Source organism: Orcinus orca, chromosome 5, assembly GCF_937001465.1.
Source record: "Orcinus orca chromosome 5, mOrcOrc1.1, whole genome shotgun sequence".
Classification (NCBI taxonomy): domain Eukaryota; kingdom Metazoa; phylum Chordata; class Mammalia; order Artiodactyla; family Delphinidae; genus Orcinus; species Orcinus orca.
Genome location: NC_064563.1, coordinates 82,860,433 through 82,880,773, shown reverse-complemented (window position 1 = coordinate 82,880,773; position 20,341 = coordinate 82,860,433). Strand labels below are relative to the sequence as shown.

At 41.5% G+C, this 20,341-nt stretch overlaps 1 long non-coding RNA gene across 2 annotated transcripts in view; it reads right to left on the bottom strand.

The window, feature by feature from the left end:
* Nucleotides 1-1,014: 1,014 nt before the first annotated feature.
* The window catches only part of LOC117196103 (uncharacterized), a 30,000-nt gene continuing 10,673 nt past the window's right edge, over nucleotides 1,015-20,341 (bottom strand). The window contains exons 1-3 of one of the 2 annotated variants that reach the window (XR_004476110.2): nucleotides 16,327-16,538; nucleotides 8,078-8,231; nucleotides 1,015-6,713 (exon numbers count right to left, since the gene is read on the bottom strand). This is a non-coding gene — a long non-coding RNA (uncharacterized LOC117196103). Of the gene's footprint in view, nucleotides 6,714-8,077; nucleotides 8,232-16,326; nucleotides 16,539-20,341 lie in introns of those variants that run through there. The other variant, XR_004476112.2, reaches the window with a different exon arrangement.

Here is a 20,341-nt window from a genome sequence, read left to right as displayed (position 1 = left end):
ATCACCACCAAATATCTTCTGCCTCTCTGGAAGAGACCCAGAGATAAGGTGAGGTCACCTTATGTGCAAAAGTGAGAGGCCTGGTAGCCAATCCAAATATTAAAGACAGAAGTTTTGTGAGCAAGGACTCTCTGAACAACCATTTGCCAAGATGGCTCACATCTTTGCAGGCAAAGATTTAGGCACAAGTTTTGAAACAAATAACACAGGGGTGGCTTGATAGAAGGGGCCCTGGCATGTTGGCGAAAGGTGGGCCAGTGGGAACTGTGGGCCTTGTATCTGTCTGTTTCTTTCCAGATGCTGCTAAAGGCCTCTAATGTTACATGAGTTCTTTTCTCTCCCAATCTAGAAGAGAATCTGGGGAGCCAAGTTCTCCAGGTCATGCCCGTGTCTATGCCGGGTGTCACCTGCAGCCCTGCAGAACACAACGCTGCTTCTTTCAACAAAGGCCTCTGGAGGAGGGTGCCCAGCCAAATTCTGTGACCCATTCTAGTGTTTAACTATTGTCACATCTTCAAAAGTGGGCCTTACAATGACCTTAAGATACCACCTTGGCAGTTTATTTCCCCTGGTTCATACTGATTAGAGGTGGAGAACAGCCACTCACCAAGTTTTCCACTTAAAAGCATGCTTTTATACCATAGAGTGTTCTGCCTATGTTTTCCTCTAAGAGTTTGATAGTTTCTGGCCTTACATTTAGGTCTTTAATCCATTTTGAGTTTATTTTTGTGTATGGTGTTAGGAAGTGCTCAGAATGGGAGAAAATATTTGCAAATGAAGCAACTGACAAAGGATTCATCTCCAAAATTTATAAGCAGCTCATGCAGCTCAATAATAAAAAAACAAACAACCCAATCCAAAAATGGGCAGAAGACCTAAATAGACATTTCTCCAAAGAAGATATACAGACTGCTAACAAACACATGAATGAATGCTCAACATTATTAATCATTAGAGAAATGCAAGTCAAAACTACAATGAGATATCATCTCACACCAGTCAGAATGTCCATCATCAAAAACTCTAGAAACAATAAATGCTGGAGAGGGTGTGGAGAAAAGGGAACCCTCTTGCACTGTTGGTGGGAATGTAAATTGATACAGCCACTGTGGAGAACAGTATGGAGGTTCCTTAAAAAACTACAAATAGAACTACCATATGACCCAGCAATCCCACTACTGGGCATATACCCTGAGAAAACCATAATTCAAAAAGAGTCATGTACCAAAATGTTCATTGCAGCTCTATTTACAATAGCCTGGAGATGGAAACAACCTAAGTGTCCATCATCAGATGAATGGATAAAGAAAATGTGGCACATATATACAATGGAATATTACTCAACCATAAAAAGAAATGAAATTGAGCTATTTGTAATGAGGTGGATAGACCTAGAGTCTGTCATACAGAGTGAAGTAAGTCAGAAAGAGAAAGACAAATACCGCATGCTAATACATATATATGGAATTTAAGAAAAAAAAATGTCATGAAGAACCTAGGGGTAAGACAGGAATAAAGACACAGACCTACTAGAGAATGGACTTGAGGATATGGGGAGGGGGAAGGATAAGCTGTGACAAAGCGAGAGAGAGGCATGGACATGTATACACTACCAAACGTAAGGTAGATAGCTAGTGGGAAGCAGCTGCATAGCACAGGGAGATCAGCTCGGTGCTTTGTGACCGCCTGGAGCGGTGGGATAGGGAGACTGGGAGGGAGGGAAGAGATATGGGAACATATGTATATGTATAACTGATTCACTTTGTTATACAGCAGAAACTAACACACCATTGTAAAGCAATTATACTCCAATAAAGATGTAAAAAAAAAAAGCATGCTTTTAAATACTTGATCATAATGCGCCCCCCTTAACCTACACTTATCTAGACCTAATAATTTAAAAAACATTTTATGCGCTGACTAACTTGATTATAATTTTCTTCAACTGTTCTATAATCCCTGATATCTGACCCCCAGCTCTTCAATTCCACCCCCTACAAAAACAAACAAAAAAAACTCCCCCGCAGGGCTCTCCTCTCCTTTCTAGGCACCCACCTCTCTTCCCTTCCTAAGAACCTTTCCATCTTCAATTCACTAACATTTGAACAGCTGCACAAGCACAAAGTGTTTAATTTGGGAACAGTGTCTGTGGGAAGGAATGCTTTGTAAGTTTCCAAAGTAATGCAAAAGCTTAATTTAGAAAGTCATATAACAACTCTTTTGGCTCTGGAAGTCACAGAGATTATGGATCGCACTGCAGAGGCAACCTGCCTGATGATGTTAGCACTTTGCAGCACTGGGTTTTTCTGCAGCAGTTTCATTTTTATTCTTATTCAGAGACATAGTGCGTCAGTCCAATTGAAGCATTCACTTTCTAAGGACAAGGCCTATGTCTTGTTCAGCCTCTCTGTGTGGTCAGGGCCCAGCAAGGGCAAGCAAGTCGTCAGTGCCTTTAAATGTTGGATTGTATTGCCTGTCTGCCCCCCTACTCCCTACTTTGGTCTTCAACTTCGTCCAAACAGGCTCTGGAACTAGGAAATGATAATGGTTACCAAGTATTGAGCAGGGCAGGAAGAGGGGTGATCAGATCATACCACCACTACCTTCCTTGGCTACAGGAGGCTGAAAGAAAGTTAAAGTGCTAAGATTAAAGAGTCTCATGTCCTACCTGATCTCATGTTAGAATCTGCCTCTCAGGGATACACATAATTAGGGTCTGAAAAATAATGAGAACTTGGATAGGACAGGATAAATCTGGACATAGGATGGGTCCTGGGAGACTCATCCTAATGAGGGTGTAAGCACGAAATGTAGAAATGAGGAGGATACTTCACCACCACCACCACAGTAGTCACAGTACCTGGGGCTGGAACTGAGACAGTGCCTGCTGAGTGGCATTGCCCAGAGCCATCTGTATACAGTCCATGCTCAGGACCCTCATTTGGCCTCTGTGGGGTCCAGGCAAAGCATCCTTTTGTAAGATGCTAGGGGTGCTTCTTGACTGTCATGGGATATTCTGGAAACTTAAAACACATACTCAGTTGCATTTCTTGAGTCCTCAGTGCCCAAAACGCCAGAAAAAGAATTTAAACTTTGTCCCCCAAAGGGGTCAGATATATACAGACTGTGTGATAAGCTAGAGGTCCCCTGGTGTCAGTCTGGAGAAAAAGAAAGACAATGAGTAAGATCCCCGAGAGAAAGTCACCATGAGCAAAGATACTCTGGCAGAGTAGACCAGGTCCAGCTGGAGCACCTGATATTGGAGGACAAGAGGTTTCAGGCAGAGCGCAAGGCTGAGCTCCTCACCAGTTTCTCACCTGGAGCCCCTCGACCCCAAATCCCAAGAGTTCCAGTGTGTTCTGGGCTGGATCTTACTTAAGAAGCAAAAAACTGTGTCACTAGAGGTACAACTATTCTGGACCTGAAACACCTTGTTGGACTGGTCAGAGAGGGAGATGAACCCTGGAGGTCAATGGTTTGGGGGAGGTGGGCAGCAGCTTGGCAACAGCAAATGGACAACAGAGAATTATAGGATGGCAAGGGCAGCAGGCCTAGAGACAAACACCGGAGGATATACACAGAAGACATGACTGAACTGTAAGTGCTGGCAGGATTAGCCACTTTTGCTGTATAGCATATTTTAAATTTTATTCAAAGTGTTAGTTTTTGCCAGATCTTAAAATCTTTCAGAGCTCAGTCTGCAGTAGTTTCATCTCCATTTATTTTTCATTAACATTTACTAGTGGGCCTAGAATGATAGAGAAAAAACAAGAAAGAAGCATAGGCAGAAACACATATTCAGAGGAAATGGGAATTACAGAAGGAGATACACACAAAGAGATACTGAGAGAGTTTGAGACAAGGGATTAGAAATAGAGGAGGACAGAGAGAAAGCAATTTGGGAGGGAGAAAAAAGAGGGAGAGATCTATTAAGATTCCAGGACCCAGCTAGTGTTCTGTGAGAAGCTAGCTGGGTCCCCTAGGATGAAAATCAGGCCGTCTTGGATTGAGCGTCCCAGAATTAAGAACCCAAGAGAAACCACAAAGGTTCACTGTTTTGTTTATCGGGAGGTTTTGGCTCCTGGCAACCTGGGCGCTGGCATTCTGACACACTGCCCGAGCTCCCCCTGCTGGCGGCTCTGCAAAATCTCACCATCCGGCTCCAAAGTGGAATAGCATTACGTAAGTCTTTTCGAGGTTTGCCCGCCATTTTGTCTTTTTTTTTTTTTTACCTTTTTAACACTTTTTTTTTTTTTTTTAAATTTAAAAAATTTCTCAAGTTCTTGGTTCTCCAGAGTCTGCTGTCTAATGCTGGGGTTTGAATTCCCTAACTGACTGCTACCGTCCTAACACCCAGTGAGGGCAGTCCTGGGAGACCCTTACTAACAAGGGTGCAAGCGGGAGGCTGGCTGAGCAAACATTTATCGAACCCGTGCTACATACAAAGTGCTGTGGAAAGGCCTGAAGGGAGTTCATTTGGCCGTTAGCCTTCTCGCCTCAAAAGTGACTGCTAGAATTAAACTGGCCTTCTGGGTTTGGGGGTGAGGGCACTCCCCTGCTTTCCAACAGAACCAACGGGATCGGCCTTCCAAAGTCCTGAGAAGAGCCTACTAGGGAAACAGTGACGGCCTCCCTCTCTCTATTTTTTCTTCTCTTTCTCCCCGTTTGTCTTCCCTGCATGAAGAAGAGGAATTGCTATGTGCAAAGCCCCTGGGACAGGAAGGAGAGAAACACAACACTCGCCAAATACCAAACCTATTTACTGCTAAGAATAACCTTTATCTCTGGGAGGAAAGGCAGAAGATCTGGTTCTCTCTCCTCTCTCTCCCAGGTGGATTTTAAAGGGGCATCAGCACCCACTCATAGGAATACACTGAGCCCTGTCTTTCCTCAAGCGCTTAAGTTCTGAGTCACAAAGTCTGGAGAGGGGCAATGTGGGAGGAGAGAACTTGAGTCCAAAGGACCAGGGAAGGAGGTGAGGGAGGAGGCAAGAGGGAAACGGAGGGGAAGAGAAAGAACAGGACATGGGGATCTCTGTTACACCCCGAGCCCGGGGCTCTGCAGCCCCAAGCAGACTGACAGGGGTAATCAGACCCTTGGGGTGAGGGTGACCGTGGGGTGGGCAGTGGAGCCCCCACTCTGGCTGAACTTGAGGATCAAGTAGTTGGGGAATGGGACAGATGTGCAGGCCTCTGGCTATGGTGTATGCTCATAATAAGGAGCCCTCGTTCCTCCCCCTCCCCCTCCTCAGAGGTTAGAAACCCAAACCATCTCTCTAAAAATTAAGTTTTCTTTCATAAAAGTGCTGCGTTTCTCTCAAGGCAGAAAGTATAAATGTTCCTAAAACATTAGGTCAGAGGCATAGGGTTGTTTTCAAGGACTCTGGAATATCAGACAGGATTCCCTTCCTTTGTTAACTGAAAACTGAAGAGATTTTTACAGTTAACTGCATTGCAGAAAGCAGATCATAGCCCTCAGAAAAATGGAGTCACTTCTTTAGTCCCCTGTTCTGTCCTTATCCACTGTTCCTTTCTCTTATCCACCTTCCCTCCCCTAGCTTTTCCTTTCCTCTTATCACTGGTTCAGACTTTTGCTCACACTGTCTCATGGTCTCCCCGGGCTCTGTCTTCCTTCCCCACTCACCTTTCCCATCCTCCTGCACCTGCTTTCCTGGCCACAGTGCCCATGTGGAACGAATAGGAAGAAAGGATTGCCAGGTCTGCTTGGGATCCCCAAATGCCTGATGCCCTGCAGCCTTCTAACAGGGCAAATGGATACCCTACAGAATGTGAGGAGGATCAGTCTCTGGGTCTTTCTTTACTCACCACTCAGTCTACAAACCACTTCTGGAAAACTACTGGCCAGTTAACGGCCCATAAATTGCACCATCTCCTATCTCGAACAGCCCTTTTCCGCTTCTACCACAGGAAAGCATTTTAGTGATTCATGAGTCAATATAAGCAGACGGGCCTGGGCAGGCACTGCATAAATACAAATAATGGTTATTTATCACAAATGAAAGTGGCTTATAAATATAACCAAAACTGGTCCAGTTCTGCTACTGTTGAATAAAAGGAAAAAACCTACAAGCATCAAAAAATAAAAATAAAAGAGGAATGCTCTGCAGAAGAGGTCATTTCGTCGTATTTCTATAGCTAAATAAATTGTAGCAATTTCCAAAATGCTCCTGGAGAAGAGATGATTTTAGAAGAAACCTCAGCGGCTCTGTGGTGTTAGTCTGGGCTGCCCTCGACCAGCAGAGGGCAGACTTCAGTTATAAACAGGAGCCGTCAGAGTGGATGGTGGGGAAAGGGCAACTTAGGATTCCAAGGTTGTAAACTGCTTATTCCATGATATGCATACCATCAGAGATCATAGTCCAAGATTCTTGACAGGATATGAGGGACTAGATTTCAAGGAATCGGTCATAAGCACAGAATGACATAACTGTAAACGTTCCTTTGTTTATAAGAGAAGGCTGGTTCTGCATACCTCCTCTGGGTGCTGCAAGCTGCTATTAATGGTGAGCCACTGCAGTGACTTGTCCCCATTCTGGTCTGCCACAGTCCTTCAAAGCTGCATATTGTTTAGAGTGGAAATGTTTGGGCTTTGTATCTGACTTGGAAAAGCAGGTGCTGTGTCCAGGACTTGGTGAAGAAGTTCCTGCTATTGGTCATTCCCTTTTGTTTAATGAACATAGAGAAACCTGTTCCCTGGGAAACAGATAAGAATGACGACCATTAGAAATGTTTCTTTAAGATTTGAGCCAGCCTAGCAACCCCACTTCTAGATATATATCCAAGAGAATTGAGAACGTATGTCCACACAAAAACTTGGGCAGGAATGTTCATAGCAGCATTATTCATGATAGCCAAAAAGTAGAAACAACCCAAGTGTCCACTGACTCATGAATGAATAAGCAAAATGTAGTTTATCCGTACAAGTGTTTACTCACTCAAAAAGGGGGGAAGGACTGATACATGTTACAACATGGATAAACCTGGAAAACTTCATGCTAATTGATAGAAGCCAATCACAAAGCACCACATATTGTGTGAGTCCATTTGTATGAAATGTCCAAAATAGGCAAATTCATGGAAACAGAAAATAGATTAGTGGTTGCCAGGGGCTGGGGAAAGGGAGGGCTGGGGAAAGGGAGGACTGGAGAACGACTGTTAATAGGTATGTGATTTCTTTTGGGGGGGGTGATAAAAATGTTCTGAAAATAGACAGTGGTGATGTACAACTCTGCAAATAAACTAAAAACCATTGAACTGTACACTTTAAAAGGGTGAATTATATCTCAATAAAACTGTTATTTAAAAAAAGATTTTGAGCAGGGTAGATGTTATAAAGGGAAACTCAGAGCAGGAAATAAGGAGAATATAAAGAGAATATTTGACTCTAGGAGAGCCAGTCCTATCCCCAAGCTAAAAAATATTTTGAATGAAAACAGTAGATTTAGTGCAGACTGGAAATAGAGGTAGCCCAACTCACTATAGGAAGCAAGGAGAATTATCCACAAAGCGGAACTGATCCTGCATCTTCTCCAACTGCCTAACTTGTAAAGGGTGGAACCTCTTTGATCATGCAGTCATGGTAACATGGGTGCTATTTCACTCAAGACAAGAGGGCCACCTTTGTGTTGATGTCAGGGTGACACCCTGTGTAGAGGGAAATAAGTGAGAATCACACACCTCAGGGCACAGTAACAGGAAAGACTTCCCAAGCTCTCAGGAGCTGGCGAGGAAGGAAGGTGATAATATTTAAGTCACCAGCTCAGTTGCTGGGGGCCTCACAGTCACACCTGAATTCCAGGTGTATAATCAATAATGCCCACAGAGTCTAGAAGCTCGTACTTCGTTCCTCCTGTAGCCGCCGCACAACATCTTGCAGACCCTGAGCCTGTAAGAACTCTTAGTAAGTACTTGAAAAAAGTGGAGGAATGAAGAAATAGATGAGCACACAAGTGAAAAGGCCCAGTGATGTGCCCTGGGATGCCTGGGGCCATGGCCAGGTATGGCCTTGGTCAACACATGAGTAAGAAAGACAAGAAGAAATGACTTTATTCACCCACTCTTTATCAGAAGATAAAGATGATTCACAGATCACTGGGCCTGCCTTGTTGAGTCCTGAAGCATTACGCAGGGCAAGGTCCCAGGCACATCTGAACACGTCCTTCTAGAACAGCATGCTTGACATGTCTTTCATTTCTCACCTTTATCCAATTCCTGGGGAGAAACTGTAATATGTTAATATCATTGTGTGCTAGCGAGTCAAAATTTGTCTCACTTCTAAGATGCACTGTGAAGAAACTCTATGAAAGTGTATGCCTTTTAAAATTTGTGTTTACTGATTTAAAACAAAAAAAGCACCTTCCAGTTCTGTAATTTCTTACGGTGACCAGGGAGAGCAATGATACTGGAGTATAGTAAATATTTTCCAGCCCCCTGTTTTTCTCCAAGTCTGGCCTTCTGGGTGAATGTTAACGCATTTTAGGGAACCAGGGACTATGTCTAAGTATGTCTTATGAAACCTGCTTAATTACAGATTCCACCAAGAGATGGGAACTCAGTAACTAATTATGTACCTAGCGCTTCAAATGGGCATTGGAACCAGAGCTCAAAACACTTCCAATTATGCAGTAAGTAAGAGGTTAAAAGCCACGGGCCAAACACCAATTGTTTTTTAATAAATTATGAGTTCAGAAGTAGAAAGAATTAGATTTGGGAGTTGGGAAGATCTGGATTTAACACTTGGCTATCTCCTTCTGTTATTCCTTTAGGAAATGTGTATTGATCTCCTACTATGTACCAGGTACTGTTAAGCACTGAAAACAGAAGCACGGATGAGAGAGTCAAGTCTCTATCCTCGGAAAGTTTACAGTCCAATAGCTACATAAAATACTTACCTTTAAAAAGTTGCTAAACCTCTCTGCATCCAAATCCATAAGATGGAAAAAAAAGATGATTCCTAAATTTGAAAGTTGTAGGAAGGATTGAGGTGAATAACAAACAAAATGCCTAGGATATTGCATTTTAAAAAACGTTGCTTCTTTTTCCCTTATATACACCCACTGGTAACACTTCATCATTTTCTACCACACTCTACTAACTGTCTTTAATTGAACATTCACCAAATGGGTCAGGGCTTTGAATAGAAACCCCAAACCAAGTCCATTAGGAAACAGTAAGCGTTGTAGTTGGGAATATGCGGGTTGGCGTCAGAGAGGTCTTCATTAGAAACCAACTCTGCCACTTGCTGATTTGGGGCAAGTTATTTAACCTCTCTAAGCTTCACTTTCCTCCTGTGTAAAGTGGGGCTAAGAACCCTATCCTCATGGAGTTGTTGGGAGGTTAAATGAGAAAGACCAGAGTACCTCACAAGTAGTAATAATAAAGTGTTATTTGGTGAAATCTTTGTTACATGTCATATATGTGTGTTGATTTATGTATTGTGATGTTACAATTTAAAACACACTTTTAACTGTGGGCCATGGTCCAAAAGAATTTAAAGCCACTGCTACTGCTTTAAGACATGATCTGTGTTGCCTGCAATTTAAAAAAATCACACTAATTTTCTTTTCTAATTGAGATAAAATTGGTATATAATATTATATAAATCTTAGGTGTACAACATTATAAATCAGTATTTGTATACAGTATAAGGTGATCACTACCATAGGTCTAGTTACCATCCATTGCCATACAACTGATTCCCTCCACCCATTTCACCCTCCCCCTACAAACCCCTTCCCCTCTGTTAACCACCAGTCTGTTTTCTGTACCTGTGAGTTTGTTTTTGTTTTGTTTTGCTTGTTTTGTTTTTTAGATTCCACATATAAGTGAAATCATATGGTGTTTGTCTTTCTTTGTCTGACTTACTTCACTTAGCATAATACCCTCTAGGTCCACCCACGTTGCTGCAAATGGCAAAATTTCCTTCTTTTTATGGCTGGATAGTATTCCATGGTGTGTGTATATGTGTGTGTGTATGTGTGTGTGTGTGTATACATACACACAATGATGAAGTTGGCTATGATTATACTCAAGGTTCTAAGACACAATGTCTTTCGGAAGAGAAGCTGTATGTATACACACACACACCACATATTCCTTATCCTTTCATGCATTGATAGACACAGGTTGTTTCCATATCTTGGCTACTGTAAATAATGCTGCAATAAACATAGGGGTGCATATATCTTTTCAAATTTGTGTTTTCATAGTCTTAAGATAAATACCCAGAAGTAGAAGCATAGCTGGATCATATGGTAGTTCTATTTTTAATTTGTTGAGGACTCTCCATACTGTTTTCCACAGTGGCTGCACCAATTTACATTCCCACCAACAGTGTTCAAGGGTTCCCTTTTCTCCACATCCTCTCTAACACTTATTATTTCTTGTCTTTTTAATAATAGCCATTCTAACAGTTGTAATATCTCATTGTGGTTTCGATTTACATTTCCCTGATGATTAGTGATGTTGAGCATCTTTTCATGTGTCTGGCGGCTATCTGTGTGTCTTCTGTGGCAAAATACCTATTCAGATCTTCTGCCCCTTTTTATATTGGGTTAAATTTTTAATTGGGTTTAAATTTTAAATTGGGTTCTTTGTTTCTTGTTGTTGAGTTATGTGAGTTCTTTACACATTTTGGATATTAATTCCTTATCAGATATATGATTTAATTTGCAAACATCTCCCATTCAGTAGGTTGCCTTTTCGTTTTGTTGATGCTTTCCTTGGTCATGCAGAAGCTTTTTAGTTTGATGTAGTACCGTTTGTTTATTTTTGCTTTTGTTTCCCTTGCCTTTGAAGTCAGATCTTAAAAGAAAACATTGCTAAGATCAATGTCAAGGAAATTACAACCTATTTTTTCTCCTAGGAATTTTATGGTTTCAGGTCTTACATTTAAGTCTTTAATCCATTTTGAGTTGATTTATGTGTATGGTATAAGATAGTTGTCTAGTTTCATTCTTTTGCTTGTGGCTGTCCAGTTTTTCTAACACCATTTATTGGAGATATTGTCCTTTCCCCATTGTATATTCTTGGCTCCTTTGTTGTAAATTAATTGTTCATATATGCATGTGTTTATTTCTCAGATCTCTATTTTGTTCCAATGATCTGTGTGTCTGTTCTTATATCATTTTTAATTACATACTCATTAATTCACTCAATAAATAGTTATTGAGCACCTACAAAATGCTAGGCACTGTTCCAGGCACTGGAAATACAGCAGTGAACAAAATAGACAAAAATTCCCGCACTTATCTGGCTTACCTTCTGGTGGGGGAACACTAGTAATATATAGATGAGGTACAAAATTTAGGAAACACATACGAGGAGAAAGGAAGAAAGGAAAAAAGAAAATGCAGGGCATTCATAGTCATACAACCCAGAAAAAAACAGTTAGTATTTCAGCTTATGGTCTTACAGACTTTTCTTCGTCTACATATGCCATTTATCTTGCCATTTAGAGAACTTCAGGGTAACAGGTGTCACAAAAATGTACAGGATGGATACTGACCAACATCCAGTCCTCTGAAGCATGTAAGGAGAGCCTTTGCTTTTCTCTCCATCCGCTTCCCTCCTCCCTCTCTCCTTTTATCCCACAGTGATCTCCACGTTGCTTCGTTTCTCTCTTCTATAGTAATTATACTGCCAGGTCCTCAGCCTTGAAGACAGGGACCTCTATTGTACATGAAATAGGCACAGTACTGGCTGACCCACAGCACTGGGAAGTTCTGTGTCAGGGTTCTGTCGAATATTAACTTTTAGTGACTTTAATGATTTAATCATTTTATAGATTAAAACAAATTGAGGTCCAGAGAGGTTGTGACTTATCCAAGGTCTCACAACAGGAAGTAGATCAGAAGTCTGATGTGCCTTGTGCTCCCCTGTGTGACAGCCTTGGTTTGGCCATCTCCATCCGCCATGCATTTCAGATTCCTTTCTTATTGTGCCAATATATATATATTTTTTAATTTAAAAATACTAAGCTGTTGTAGTTAAGTTGTTGTTTTCTAGAAGGCACAAACTGGTTAGACTTATCCTGGCTTAAGAGACCATTAATTTAGCAATTCTCCTTGGATTTTGTGACTGCCATACTAAAAGTCGTAAATGTAATAAGAAATTGTACTTGGGTACAGCGATAAGAAGATAGAATGGGATCACTTCCAAAGGCAGTATTTATACTTGGATGCCTCTGGCCTTCTCATTTACTTTAACAAGCTATTTCATGAGGTAACTTTACCTTTAAAGATACTTTTTTTTTTTTTTTTTTAAAGGGGAGATGGTTTTTAGGAGAGCAAGGAACTTAAAATCAAGAGGTTTGGGCTCTAGTCCCAATTCTGCTAGGCCATCTTAGATTAACTTGAGCCTACATTCCCCATTTGTACAATGTGAGGAGTAGACTAGACTAGAGATTTTCACACAGGGGTCAGTGGGGCCTCAGGATTTCCAAGACATCTTTCTGGGCCACACTGGGAGACCTATAGTGAGGGCTCACTCACAGGCTGCCCAGAACCACACTGCCCTCTGTCCTCCTCCCCTGCCCTGCTGAGCAGTATCCCTTTTATTTGCCTTATATGGGGAGAGTCTGAATAAGATTTTATTTGAAGGAAAGGTTCTGTTATTTTTTTAGTATTTAAATATCACCAGAACAGCTCGATGATCTGAATCTTTCTTGTTCTAATGTTCTAGCGTTTCGACGTTCAAAGATTGGCTCCTGATTTTTCTTTTCAGAGGTTTCTTTGCTTTTATGGATACAGTACACTCATCAATCACCCTTCATTACGAATACTTTCTCTGCTTACCCTAGCCGACTGCTAACTATGGATTATGCTGGCTATAATGATCCTGGAAATGAGCTTGTCTGGTAATCCTGCCCTAAGAGCGTTGTGACCAGCAGGGAAGAGCGTTTGCAGCAGGGCTCATTTGCTGACTAGGGATTTTATTTATTTATTTATTTTAACTTGTAGGCATTTGTTCCAGCCACTTTGGAAAAACAGTTCCAGAATCGTCCCCAGCCCTGGCCAGCACAGCAGCACCCACATTCGTACGCTGCCACTTCTAGCAAAAGGCATCCTGCTAGGCTATTCCTAACTGCTCCCCGCCGCGGTGAGCAGCTATGCAGATGGGATGTCACGTCCTCTCCTGCACATTTTGTTTTTCTGGCTGTCTGTCTGACCGTGTGCTCACAAAGTCGCCTCTGAACGCCAGCGATCTTCGGCTGCCACTGCAGTGGGGACCGAGCCAGGCTATGCCAGCCCAGTTCTTCCTAGAGCACCCCAGCCCTTTCTGGTATGGATTTATTTCACACACAGTGTGGCTGCTTTGCCCACAGTGGAGCAAGAGCAATTTCCTTTACAAAGAACTGATTTGGACTTTCATCTAAAATCCACTGGTGCTAAAAGCAGACCAATATAAATCAGCATTTTTCACTCACTGCAGGTTGGTAACGGTCAAGAACTTGCTGCCAGATGTGTAAAATCAGGATGTAGGATGGGGAAGGTCAACACTGATTCAGGGCCTGTTATGTATCACACTGAGTGCTCTCTACCTCATTTAATCCTTATAATAACCCTCCTAGGTAGGTACTCTGATCCCTATTTGTTAGAGGAAGAAACTGAGGCTTAGAGAGGTAGAAGAGCTTGTCTGACATACAGTTAGGAAGTGGCAGATGCAGGAACTGAACTTGTTCTGTCTGTTACCAAATGCTGTGTTTTTTCCATTTCACCATGCTGCCTTCTTGAGGAGCACGCTGACTCATTTGGGAAGTTATGTAAGCTTGTAAATCACACTGAGATTCCAGATAATGTGACTGCATAAAGAAGAACAAATTATTGCCATGATAGCTTTGGTGCAGCGGCAGTGGAGGGAGGTACTCCACTGCCTGGGAAGGATTATGCAAAACTGTTGAGGTGTAAAGGGCTGCACTAGCAGAATCCAAACCAGAAGCAATCACTTGTCCCTCCCCCTCCCAACCTGTTCTGTAAGTAAACAAGGTTTTAATGATACACATATGAATAAGGCTCTCTCTCCACTGAATTCACAATTGGACTCAAAGTCCAATCCAAACTTTGTTCATATGCAAAAGGTATGCCAAAGGTGCCCAGGATCATAAGGTCAAGTACCACTCAAGACAGTCACCTCCATCAGGGTAAATAAGCAAGGTTGTTCTTTAGCATCACCCATATACCCTTTTTATTAAATAGAGAAGTGCCAGAACCAGATTTGCACTTTGGAAAGTTATCTGTGGGCTTTGTGTGGGGAGAGAGCAAGAACGGAGGCGATGTAGTGAGTGCTGTTCGTGCCCTGCCATGTACCCTCCTTATTCACCACTATACACCGAAGGCCTGTGACCCTCTGCCTTCTGACTGGCAGCATGCTCAGCCTGTACACAGTGCAGGACTTCTTGCCCCTGAGAGCAGCCATCAAGCGAGGATGGGTGGAGAGGTGGTGGATAAATACCCCAGCTCCCTTGCCCATCAGTTGGGATGACTCTGAGGTATGTTCTATAATGTACCCCAGAGTTTTCCAGTAGAATGGAGCTCCAATGTCCTGCTGTGCTTGATAACACACCTTGTATTGGCTTCTTTCACTTCCCCTACTCAGTTCCCAGGTCTCCTGGGATCACCTGTAGAATAAATGATCTATACACAAATCCTTGTCTCAGGCCTCTGTTTCGAGGGGAACCCAAACGAAGACGTTCCCGTACCTCAGTGTAGAGACAGATAATGGGGGTCCAAAAGAAGCTGAAGTGGGAATGGAGAGGAGGGGATGGATATGAGCGATATTCACCCTGAGATTTAGGACTTTAGAACTGGTCAAATGGAGCACCAGAGAGAGGGGAGGGAAAAAAGACTCTACAAGGACTCTGGGTCTTGACCTTGAGCTCCCGGATGGTGGCTAATGCCTTGAACTGAACAAGGGAATACATTTTGGGGTAAGAAAGTAAATCCAATTTCAAATATGTAGGAGAAAGTGGCATCTGGCTCTGTGATGTCATTTACAAGAGCGAAAGTACCAACTTTGCCAAAAGCATCTTTCCAACCTGCTTACCCTAGTGCTTGAAATTCTATATTACTCATTCCTTTGGCTTGCTTTTTCCAGAATCCAATTTTAAAATGCTCCTGAGATTATTGATATTTTTGTTATGTGTGATAATAGCATTGTGGTTATGTAGGAAAAAAACCTTTTTAACGGTTAGAAATATATGCTGAAGTATTTATGGGTAAAACACAATACTGTCAGAGATTGCTTTAAAATAATCCAGCAAAAACAAAAGTGAAATGTATATGTCGGGGGATAGATAAAATGACATTGACAAAATATTTAAAATTGTAAAAGCTGAGGGATGAGTACATGGGGTTGGTTCATTATATGATTTCCTCTCCTTTTGTGTATATTTGAAGATTTCAATAATTAAAAAAAAAATAGAAGTCACCCTGATATTTTAATGATGGTCCTGGGAGGATATCATATCCAACTGCCTTTACCACTTGTGAAAAAACTACCACAAAAGTGTATTTTAAAACTTTGGCCGGGGACTTCTATGGTGGTCCACTAGGTAAGACTCGGCACTCCCAATGCAGGGGGCCCAGGTTCGATCCCTGGTTGGGGAAGTAGATCCTGCATGCATGCTGCAACTAAGAGTCTGCATGCCGCAACTAAAGATCCCACATGCCACAACTAAGACTCAGCGCAGCCAAAATGAAAATAAATAAATAATAAAAAATAAATATTTTTTTAAAACACTTCAGCTGGATTTTATATTTTTTGAACATTTAGAAGAAAAGGGAGGCTGGTCTATTTAAGAAATAGACTTTTGATGGATGGAGAACCAAGATGGCGGAGTAGAAGGACGTACTCTCACTCCCTCTTGTAAGAACACCAGAATCACAACTAACTGCTGAACAATCATTGACAGGAACACACTGGAACTCACCAAAGAAAGATACCCCACATCCAGAGACAAAGGAGAAGCCACAATGAGACGGTAGGAGGGGGGTAATCACAATAAAATCAACTCCCATAACTGCTGGGTGGGTGACTCACAAACTGGAGAACACTTGTACCACAGAAGTCCACCCACGGGAGTGAAGGGTCTGAGCCCCACATCAGGCTTCCCAACCTGGGGGTCCAGCAACGGGAGGAGGAATTCCTAAAGAATCAGACTTTGAAGCCCAGCAGGATTTGATTGCAGGACTCTGACAGGACTGGGGGAAACAGAGACTCCACTCTTGGAGGGCACACACAAAGTAGTGTGCACATCAGGACCCAGGGGAAGAAGCAGTGACCCCAGGGGAGACTGAACCAGACCTACCGGCTAGTGTTGGAGGGCCTCCTGCAGAGGCAGGGGGTGGCTGTGGCTCACCATGAGGACAGGGACACCAGCAACAGAAGCTTTGGGAAGTACTCCTTGGCGTGAGCCCTCTGAGAGTCTGCCATTAGCCCCACCAAAGAGCCAGGTAGGCTCCAGTGTTGAGTTGCCTCAGGCCAAACAACCAACAGGGAGGGAACCCAGCCCCACCCACCAGCAGACAAGCAGATTAAAGTTTTACTGAGCTCTGTCTACCAGAGCAACACCCAGCTCTACCCACCACCAGTCCCTCCCATCAGGAAGCTTGCTCAAGCCTCTTAGATAGCCTCATCCACCAGAGGGCAGACAGCAGAAGCAAGAAGAACTACAATCCTGCAACCTGTGGAACAAAAACCACCTTCACAGAAAGATAGACAAGATGAAAAGGCAGAGGGCTATGTACCAGATGAAGGAACAAGATAAAACCCCAGAAAAACAACTAAATGATGTGGAGATAGGCAACCTTCCAGAAAAAGAATTCAGAACAATGATAGTGAAGAAGATCCAGGACCTTGGAAAAAGAATGGAAGCAAAGATCAAGAATATGCAAGAAATGTTTAACAAAGACCTAGAAGAATTAAAGAACAAACAAACAGAGATGAACAATACAATAACTGAAATGAAAACTACACTAGAGGGCTTCCCTGGTGGCGCAGTGGTTGAGAGTCCGCCTGCTGATGCAGGGGACACGGGTTCGTGCCCCGGTCCGGGAAGATCCCACATACTGCGAAGTGGCTGGGCCCGTGAGCCATGGCTGCTGAGCCTGCGCGTCTGGAGCCTGGGCTCCGCAGCGGGAGAGGCCACAACAGTGAGAGGCCTGCGTACTGCAAAAAAAACAAAACAAAAGAAAAAAAACTACACTAGAAGGAATCAATAGCAGAATAACTGAGGCAGAAGAATGGATAAGTGACCTGGAAGACAGAATGGTGGAATTCACTGCTGCGGAACAGAATAAAGAAGAAAGAATGACAAGAAATTAAGACAGCCTAAGAGACCTCTGGGACAACATTAAATGCAACAACATTCACATTATAGGGGTCCCAGAAGAAGAAGAGAGACAGAAAGGACCAGAGAAAATATTTGAAGAGATTATAGTCGAAAACTGCCCTAACATGGGAAAGGAAATAGCCAACCAAGTCCAGGAAGCACAGAGAGTCCCATACAGGATAAATCCAAGGAGAAACACGCTGAGACACACAGTAATCAAATTGGTAAAAATTAAAGATAAAGAAAAATTATTGAAGGCAGCAAGGGAAAAACAACAAATAACATACAAGGGAATTCCTCTAAGGTTAACAGCTGATTTCCCAGCAGAAACTCTACAAACCAGAAGGGAGTGGCATGATATACTTAAAGTGATGAAAGGGAAGAACCTACAACCAAGATTATTCTACCCAGCAAGGATCTCATTCATATTCGATGGAGAAATCAAAAGCTTTACAGACAAGCAAAAGCTAAGAGAATTCAGCACCACCAAACCAGCTCTACAACAAATGCTAAAGGAACTTCTCTAAGTGGGAAACACAAGAGAAGAAAAGGACCTACAAAAACAAACCCATAACAATTAAGAAAATGGTCATAGGAACATACATATCGATAATTACCTTAAATGTGAATGGATTAAATGCTCCAACCAAAAGACATAGGCTTGCTGAATGGATACAAAAACAAGACCCATATATATGCTGTCTACAAGAGACCCACTTCAGACCTAGAGACACATACAGACTGAAAGTGAGGGGATCGAAAAAGATATTCCATACAAATGGAAATCAAAAGAAAGCTGGAGTAGCAATACTCATATCAGATAAAATAGACTTTAAAATAAAGAATGTTACAAGAGACAAGGAAGGACACTCTTAATGATCAAGGGATCAATCCAAGAAGAAGATATAACAATTATAAATATATATGCACCCAACATAGGAGCACCTCAATACATAAGGCAACTGCTAACAGTTATAAAAGAGGAAATCGACAGTAACACAGTAATAGTGGGGGACTTTAACACCTCATTTATGCCAATGGACAAATCATCCAAAATGAAAATAAATAAGGAAGCAGGAGCTTTAAATGACACAATAGACCAGACAAATTTAATTGATATTTATAGGACATTCCATCCCAAAACAGCAGATTACACTTTCTTCTCAAGTGCACACAGAACATTCTCCAGGATAGATCACATCTTGGGTCACAAATCAAGCCTCAGTAAATTTAAGAAAATTGAAATCATATCAAGCATCTTTTCTGACCACAACACTATGAGATTAGAAATGAATTACAGGGAAAAAAACGTAAAAAACACAAACACATGAAGGCTAAACAGTACGTTACTAAATAACCAAGAGATCACTGAAGAAATCAAAGAGGAAATCAAAAAATACCTGGAGACAAATGACAATGAAAACATGACGATCCAAAACCTATGGGATGTAGCAAAAGCAGTTCTAAAGGGAAGTTTATAGCTATATAAGCCTACCTCAAGAAACAAGAAAAATCTCAAATAAACAATCTAACCTTACCTAAAGGAACTAGAGAAAGAAGAACAAACAAAACCCAGTTAGCAGAAGGAAAGAAATCATAAAGATCAGAGCAGAAATAAATGAAAGAGAAACAAAGAAAACAATAGCAAAGATCAATAAAACTAAAAGCTGGTTCTTTGAGAAGATAAACAAAATTGATAAACCATTAGCCAGACTCATCAAGAAAAAGAGGGAGAGGACTCAAATCAGTAAAATTAGAAATGAAATAGGAGAAGTTACAATAGACACCACAGAAATACAAAGCATCCTAAGACATTTCTCCAAAGAAGACATACAAATGGCCAAGACGCACATGAAAAGCTGCTCAACATCACTAATCATTAGAGAAATGCAAATCAAAACTACAATGAAGTATCACCTCACACCAGTTAGAATGGGCATCATCAGAAAATCTACAAACAGCAAATGCTGGAGAGAGTGTGGAGAAAAGGGAACCCTCTTGCATTGTTGGTGGGAATGTAAATTGATACAGCCACTATGGAGAACAGTATGGAGGGTCCTTAAAGAACTAAAAATAGAATTACCATATGACCCAGCAATCCCACTACTGGGCATATACCCAGAGAAAACCATAATTCAAAAAGACACATGCACCCCAATGTTCATTGCAGCACTGTTTACAATAGCCAGGTCATGGAGGCAACCTAAATACCCATCAACAGACAAATGGATAAAGAAGATGTGGTACATATATACAATGGAATATTACTCAGCCATAAAAAGGAATGAAATTGGGTCATTTGTTGAGACGTGGATGGATCAAGAGACTGTCATACAGAGTGAAGTAAGTCAGAAAGAGAAAAACAAATATCGTATATTAACGCATATATGTGGAACCTAGAAAAACAGTACAGATGAACCGGTTTGCAGGGCAGAAATTGAGACACAGATGTAGAGAACAAATGTATGGACACCAAGGGGGGAAAGCGGCTGGGAGGTGGGGGTGGTGGTGTGATGAATTTGGAGATTGGGATTGACATGTATACACTGATGTATATTAAATTGATGACTAATAAGAATCTGCTGTTTAAAAATATAAATAAAACAAAATTCAAAAAAAAAGCAAATAACTCCATGAATAAATGTAAAATGTTTAGAAAATTAGAGTTTATTTAAGTACTTATTTATAGTTTCTTTTTCTTTTAAACCAACTTCAAGTTGGAATACAGGAGATAAGTAAATTATAATTACTTCCTCTTGTTGGAATTTTATGTATCCATAATATTATGGATATTATTATCCATAATAAAGACTAAAGAAAAATGCTTACATAAAATCTTAAGTGAAAAAACAGCATACAGTATATCTATAGCATGATTACGATGTTTTAAAAACATCCTCTGCATGGAACAAAGTTTGAAAAAAATGACAAAAAATCTTGTGATTGTCCTGAGGTTGTAGAAATATAGATTCTTAAAAATATTTTGGGGCTT